Raw genomic sequence first — 8,395 nt, 5'->3', positions numbered from 1 at the left:
AATTGCGAGTGCATGTGTGACATAATTATGTTGAGGAGAATCTTCAATATTGGGCTAATGAGAAATAGGAAGATCAATGAAAATGTCAAGTCCAAATTCATTGAACTCAGAAGATGAAACATCAAAAGATGAATCATCAAAAGAGGATTTATTCAAAAGAAATGGAAAAGTTGTCAAAATACTATGTGAGTCATCAGACAAATCAATAGAGTCCAAGACCATGTTAGGAAAAGTGGGAAAATCCCTATCTTTTGGGACTTTCCAAAATTCTAATTTCATAAATTTAAAGACTACTTTGAGGGAGATAAAGACCTTGAACATTTGCTCGTACGATCAAAAAATAGGCTACATTAAGGACACCAAGTATGATTTCAAGTCTAAAAGTTTGTGTTGTGATGCTCTCTCTAACATATGTAATGATCCATTTGATTTTTGTGGGTTGTGTGAGCTCTTATTTGACCATTTATCTTTCCTTCCATATCCCTTATCCATAACTTGACCAATATGAAGGAGTGTAAAAAAGACTACGTTTTTCTTTGCTTAGCATATTCATAAAATTGAAGTTTTCATGGTATACATGGTTCATGTGCTGCATGTATGTTATATTTTAAAAATTGGTGTATCTCAAAACAAACTCACCTAGCTTGGATCAATTAGTGTGTACTAAATGGCTTTGCATCCCATGCTTTTATTTGTATATTTTACAATGCAATTTTGTCATGTTAACATTTAAAATTACAAATTTCATGAAATTTGTGACTATTTTTGAGATCTTTACAAGATTTATTAAAGTCCTTAAAGATAAGAAAAAAATCAAGTTATGAGGAAATGAAGATTCAATTAAGACTCTACTCTAGGTGCTTGTTTGGGCTTTTTGAGGAGTTTAATGTTATGACAAATATTATTTTTGGTATGATTATGTCTTTAACAGTCCCATGTACTAGGATCAATAATTTAAAGTGACCAAGTTTTAGTTGAGATGGCCCATGTCATGCATCAAGTAGATAGACACAAATTGTATGAAAACATAGTCTACTATTAAGGACTTTAAGACACCATAGGGCTACATAACTAAAGCTGATGCTCTAATTGAGAAATCTGGATGTGCCATCTATGTCTAATAGACAAGCTTTCACGAGGAGATGAATAGTATATAGTAAATTCATTGGAGGCTTTAACACTCCTCATTAGAGAAGAGAATTGGCACATAAACCCTAAGGAAAGAAAAATGTAGCCTCCAACTAAGAATCAAAGACCTTCAACTTATTTAGTCTCCTGCAATAAAACAAAATCAAGATCACAACATCGCTTTTAGTTAGATTATTGGTAGCCTTGAGGTTCCATGAGCAAATTAGACAATTCAAAGTACAAAATCTAGAACTTTCTAAGCTTAAGGAGGGATTCATCTCCAAGTGGACTTCTCCATCATTAGTGTTCGGTGGAACCCCCAAAAAAGCTAGAAGAAAATTTTGGAAGAGAAATGGGGAAGGTGTGGAGACAAGGTGGAGAGATGTGGACATGAGAGGAAGGAGAGGTTGTGGAATGGAGTCATGAGAGAAGCTTGCAAAATGGAGTCGTGAGAGGAAGTAGGAACATGTGGAATGGAGTCCTAGGCCAATGTGCATGCTTTATTTTAAAAAACAAGCCTAGTAATCGACCTGATGTCTATTTGAGATCCTTGTATTAAACTTGGCTATGCACTGCCCAACATTGTTTGATAATGTTTCTTTTGAGAGGACCACTCATACTGCAACTAGCTCTAGCTCCCATATACTGCATCCAAATTCAAAATAATTGCAATCCATAGAATTGACCTTACAACGACCAACATTTGATGCTCAGAACCTTGGGAACTAGCTCCCATATATTGCATCTAAATTCAAAAAAATTGCAATCCATAGAATCGACCTTACAACGACCAACATTTGATGCTCAGAACCTTAGGAAGAGGCAAAGGCTTAAGCCATGGCAAAAGCAAGGGGGAGCAGAAAGTTGCTAGAAATCAAGGCAAAATGTGGAAAGAAGAAGCTGAATAATGGACAAAGAACTTTTTACTTTAGTTATTGAGACTCTATTTTGGAAAGCAGCAACGGATATATCCATCATCGTGGAGTATGTAAATGACATTCTTGGCTCCATCAAAGCAAGAAACTAGAGGAGGAAAGGTAGAGCAAGATGTCTTAAATGCCGTAGGATACTCCAACATTGGTCGATTGTGTCTCCCTCCCCTGGAGTCACCGTTATCTCTAAAGCCTGGAAGCACAACATTCATTGTAGCAAGAAAACCAGCTTGTAATGGCGTGAGACCATAGTCCATGTATCTACTACTATGGGTGGCACAACTTCCAAGCAAGACTCTAGAGCCTAATATCTCAAAAAATTTCAAGTTCTTTTATGTCTCATTTTCTAGTCTATTCAGCAATCGTTCATGGGTGAAGGTTGCTTCTAAAGTTATCTCAAGTTTTTATTTCAAGTTAAAATTTTTTTTTGACTGGTTCATTTTGAGCGTATCACAATAAGAGAGAGAGAGAGAGAGAGAGAGAGAGAGAGAGAGAGAGAGAGAGAGAGAGCTTGCCATTTTTGTATGCACATGCTAAAAGATGCTCACCAAAAAAATGCACCTACCAAAATGCCATTTGCAGGCAATATCATTCTATGTCCCTTGATGTTCAAGAAAGCTCAAGAAGATGATCCTCTATCATGTGATGTCACATTTCAAAAGAATAGAGACTTTCTCCAAGCCTTTGAAGACTTCCAATAGAGTGGCATAATTCCTATAGCTAATTTGTACCAAAACAATTATGGGAGTGATGTGGGAAAGAGATATATGCTAGCAAAGAATAGGTTTTTATATAGAAGCAGGTTTGATCCCATTGATGGGCAGCATTTTTGTGAAGCTTATAGGACTTCCTATGATGATGCACAAAAATTTGTGCAAAATTTTTCCTATAATGTAGTATTGCCAATGATGGGGTGCCACGGGAAAGCTTGGCACCTGATGGCTACTTGGGAAAGTTTGCACGAGTAATTGCTTACTATGCCTATTTAAAGATGACTCTTAAGTACATTCTTGAATCAAAAAGTTTGAATTTGTTTTTGCATATGATGAAGAAAAGCTCAACTCTTTCTGAAATCCTGATAAAGGCAAGGAAGTTATGGATTAGATATGGCATGCCACAAGCACTAAAGGGCAAGAGACCTACGGCTAAATTTAGGGCAAAGTAGGGTCGCTTCTACTGATTCTTGAAGGGCATTATAAACAATGTGCAACCTAGTCCGCAAGATCTAAAGACCACCATTGCAAGATAGAGATTATACTTTGTATCGTCTTCCATGAGGAATCAACCTTTTAGTGCATCATGGATGTTTGTATAGCATATGAAATAGGAAAGTTATCCTATAAGGCACCATAGTATGTTGTAGATCATAAGAAAGTATAATAAAATACACGTTTGTCATTTGGTGGAGACCCTTGAGGTTCATTTTGGACAAAATAACAAAGAACGTATGTCAAAAGGTCCTTAGTCGTGATTACTTATTTGGAAAGAAGAGCAAGCATAGCCACTTGGACAAAATGGTCATCTTTCTTGGTTTGTTTCTTATTAGGGGTGATGGTCCTCTAATCATACCTCCTATAAATTTATCATAGCTCTCATTTGAAGAGGAAAAGAAGCCTAAAATGAGTGCTGTCATGGTGGACCATTGAAAGTTCAAGAATCTGATGGATGATATGCTAGAAGTCTCATTGAATAACAAATGGATGCTAGCACTATACCAAATGGACTAAAAATTTGCTGCGGAATGGCATTAATGTAAATATCATTGATACTAAGCATAAGATGGACTACTTTGATGCATATTATAGCTACACCATGTTATTTGAAAATGAAAGTGTTGAAGACCTGAAAGAAGATAGGATTCAAAGTATATTGAATCTAGCTTAGGTGATGAGAATGACAACTCTACATCTGATGAGGAGAAAAGAAAAGAAATGCGCACAAAGATGCGAGGGGGATCCAGTATCACAAAAAGTCGAGGAGGTTCCACTCTTCATAAAAGAAGGCTAGAGGCAAGAAGTAATCCATCACATCAAAGTAAAAGGGAAGGCTATAGAAGTGGAAATGAGAGAGAAATTAAAAGCTATTAAACCACCCCAAGTCTCTTTTCAAGCAGAAGAACGTGGAGAAGGTGGGGGAAGCATGGAAGCTTGATCTATCGAAGACAATGATGAGATAGAACCTCAAAACTTGAAGATTTAATTAAGGGATTCTAGCAAGGAAGATTTACAAATGATGAGCTGACACCTCAAGCCACACAAACCGGTCCAAAGTGCCTATTGGTCATGACCCTAATAGTCAAGAATTACTAGGAGGTAGTGATCAACAACAGCCTATTATATTTATATTTACATTTATATTTATATTTATATATGTATATGTATATATATTTAGGACCTTGGTAGTCAAGGACGTGGTATTGAAGAGCTTGGTACTCGAGAGCATGGTAATTAAGAGCTTAGTAGTCAATAGCTTCAAACTCCATTGTAAAACAAATATTGGAATAAAGCAATCCACATTTTGGCTCTCATTGATACATTTTTTATGAGTTTGATATTATACTCTTTGTGTTCATAAACTTGATTGGATACCTTTTGGCTCTCATTAACACATTGCTTATAAGTTTTATTTTATACTCTTTATGTTCATGAATTGGATTTTATACTTAAAGGGTGTGTGTGAATGTCTCTTTCATGGTTTATGTTAAATGTTTCTTGATGAGAATTTAATAATTATATCAATCCTATTTCCAATAATTTTTTTTCAAATCTTCTACTGTATTTCAAAAGAGAGAATAAGAACAATTGACATACGAAAAGAAAGAAGAGTTTGTTGTGTAAAAGCGACAAGTGAAGGAGGACCTTGAGAAAGTAAGAGAGAGAAAATAAGAACTACAAAAATTGCATTTAACTAGAGAAGAATGAAGAAGCGAAGCAAACAATTCTTGGAGAGTCATTATATACATGTATTCCTTTGACTATTGAAAGATGTTTGTTAACACCATAGGACTTTGAGATTTCAGTAGCTGCTTTGATGTAATGCAAATCCTCTTTTATAAACTTTGGTTTTGAAAGTTATCTTTAAAAACTACATCAACCCCTATTCATCATTAGCATAGTGTTTATCATAGGAAGTATTTTAGTAATCTCATCAAACATTTGGTTTCTTCACTAAACTTTGGTTTTAAAAGCTAGCTTTGATATCCACATTAGGACAACATTCATTGTTTTTGGACTTTAGCTCTAAAATTGGTCATTACACAAGTCCAAAATTTTGTCCAAACATGAGGGTAGGTTTGGGGTCTCAAAAGGCCTCTAAAAGGGCCTCGTAAGGAATGGATTAAGAAAGGGATTAAGGAAAGATTGAGTGAACCTATAATGGTAACCCCATGGTCTAAAGATCTTCTAGCATCTACTCAACTAACATGGGTACCTTTTTTTGAAGTTGATCAAACTTGGCCCTTGGATGGAGGTGGATGGATCAAAGGCCTAGGATGCTATAGATGATGGATGGTTGACTATGGTGGGCTCTAGAGTGGTGAGATCTGACCAAAGAGAGGTTTCCTAAAGTGGCTGCAATTAAGAACCATTGGAACTATCCAAGGTCTATGGTGGAGATTGAGGGCATATTAGAGGGCTAGGATTGAGGCACTTGTTGGAGGGTGGAGATCAAACAAACAAGGTGGATCGATGGATCAATTTCAAGCACCATTTTGGACATATCAAATTGAAGTGCCATTTGCACTCATCTCCTCCCTTGGATCCAATTGCATATCTATGGCTAGATTAAAGAACCTCTTGCACTCATCTCCTCCCTTATATCCACTAGCAAATCTATGGATCGATTTGAAGTGCATTTCCTTCTCATACCCTCCATATAGATCTTTGTGTTGATCAAGGCTTATAATTGATCCCTTAATCCTTCGATAGCATCCCTTAGATCTACCCCTTGCTCTAATGACTTGGAGTGCTCTACCACAAATTTGAATGCATCTCTTGGATTAGAGATCATATCTATGGCTGGGAGTGAGGATCATGGGTCTAAACTATGGGTTAGAGGTCGCCCCACCGATAAATGCTTTTGGACATCTCAACATGGCATTGCCCCACACACATGAGCATTGATCTCATTGGTCACCTCAAATCCCTTTCTAATTCCTAATATCAGGAACCATCATTTGGGGCCCAAGTTTGAGACCCCATTTCTCCCCTAACGAATGATGAATATTGTGCAAATACAATTTTAAAAGCTAATTTCAAAACCAGAATCTAGTACAATCACCAAAAACTTAATGAGATTACCTAAAATACTTTGTATGCTTAACCAAATACTATACACCTTAAGTTTGGCCAATATTGGCTATGATTTATGCTATTATTAAGCTATCTTTCAAAACAAATAGTATACTTACTAGAGCCAAAAACTTTCCATGAAGTGTGTTAACTTTTTATGATTTCTTATTTTATAGAGTAAGAGGATCACCAAATTGATATCTTTTGAATATCATAGGACATAGAGTGATGTTGCCTACAAATGATGTTTTGATTATCCTTGTATCTTCATAGATATTGCATGCAAAATGCTCATCCAGCTTCCATTGATTGGTGAACAAGGAAGCTCAATCAATTTTCACTATGGCAATGGTAAACTGGGATGATATTAAAATGTACCCATCATATTTAGGAGGATTTAAGTCTGACACAACTACAAAAATCTCAAATAGTAGAGAATCTACAAGTGCATCTTCTTTAATTGATTTATCTGCATCTTCTTCAATTGCTTCATCTGCATCCTCTTCACTATCCAACTCCTTGCTTGCTTCTAAATGAGCTACACTTGAAGTCTTCAAGTGTTGGAGTTGCTTTGGCTCTTTTCTCTCGAGTAGCCTGACATCAAACCTATCTCATGACAACTACTTCATGTTCTTCTCCTTTTGTAATCACATCCCAAGATGTTGTGTGTGGCACTCTTATTGGAACGTGTGTTTTAAGGGGTGTAACCTAAGACGTTGTAGATATAACCTTCATATGAACACTTAGTAATGCATCCCATATATTCTTCAAAGATCCCAAGGCCTGAAGTACTTGTGGAGATCCTTCTACTAAATCTAGTGTAGCCTTCAAGAACTATTTCTTTATGCTAGTACATAACATATATAATATATCTTAATTATTCTTATTTTTGCTAGAACATAACTTATATAGTACATCTTAATTATTATTGTTTTTGCATGTTGCTTTCACAAAACCATTTTCTTGGAGATCTATCCCTATGATTGTGCCAACATTTTTTACTATCTTGGCACTATATGCTAAGCTTGAGACATTGTCTGTCCCAAAAAGTACCAACCATGATCAATATATTTTTCAGTGACCTTGACAGCTTTGGACATTGCCATGATTTCTTGTAATTTCAGCTCTAGTTACATTCGAACTCAATTCATCTAGAACCTACATCTTACTTGGACCTTACACAAGCGTGTGCATAACTAACTAAAAAATGGGTGCCTAACTATCTAAGTTTTTGAAGTCCGCTCATTAATAACTAAGAACTAACCTAAGTGGCTTAACTAACAAAAATTTTCCCCAACAGTACCCACTAGGTTTTTGCCCAAAGAGTAACAACCATGATCAATATATTCCTCAGTGATCTCGACAACTTTGAGCATTGCCATGATTTCCTACAAATTCATATTTAGTTACATTAGAACTCACTTAATTGAGACCCTACATCTCACTTTGGGTGCCTAACTACCTAATTTTTTTGGATTCACTCCTTAACTAATAACTAATCTAAGCAGCTTAACTAATAACTACCCTGACTCTAAATGCTTCTTTTATAGTATCTCATGCCAAGAGTTTGCTTAGCCACCAATCCAAGAAATCTCCTAAAAGAATAAGGATATTGAACTGAAAAGGTCATTGCTCCCACAAGACCTTTCTCACTGAGATGGAGTTAAGAGCATTAAAAAAGACCATAGTTGCCTTTCCAAAAGGACGAGTAAGATAAAGAGCCACCCAATTGCTTCCTCGGTTGATGACCACACTTGCCACATTACTAGCAAAATGAGTGAGAATTACAATGGCAATGCCCCCTTCCCAAAATTATTGTCCTTATGACAAGGTTTGACAAAGCTTTTCATTATTGTTGTTTATCTGTCTATAAGTAATTTGAGAGAAATAGCTAAGTGATTGTTCTTTTTTTGTAAAAAGCTGAATGATAAATATTGAAGTAGCATTGAGTTTATGTATTAACCCAAGCATGAAACATAGAAGCATTAATTGAAACACCTAAGCATGAAACATAGAAGTATCACATTGCTATGAATCTAAGTGAAA

The sequence above is a fragment of the Dipteris shenzhenensis genome, chromosome 12 (genome assembly GCF_047967505.1).
Source record: "Dipteris shenzhenensis isolate YYH24624 ecotype China chromosome 12, Dip_SZ_1.0, whole genome shotgun sequence".
Classification (NCBI taxonomy): Eukaryota; Viridiplantae; Streptophyta; class Polypodiopsida; order Gleicheniales; family Dipteridaceae; genus Dipteris; species Dipteris shenzhenensis.
The sequence above is the reverse complement of the archived record's forward strand: the minus strand, read 5'-3'. Positions refer to the sequence as shown.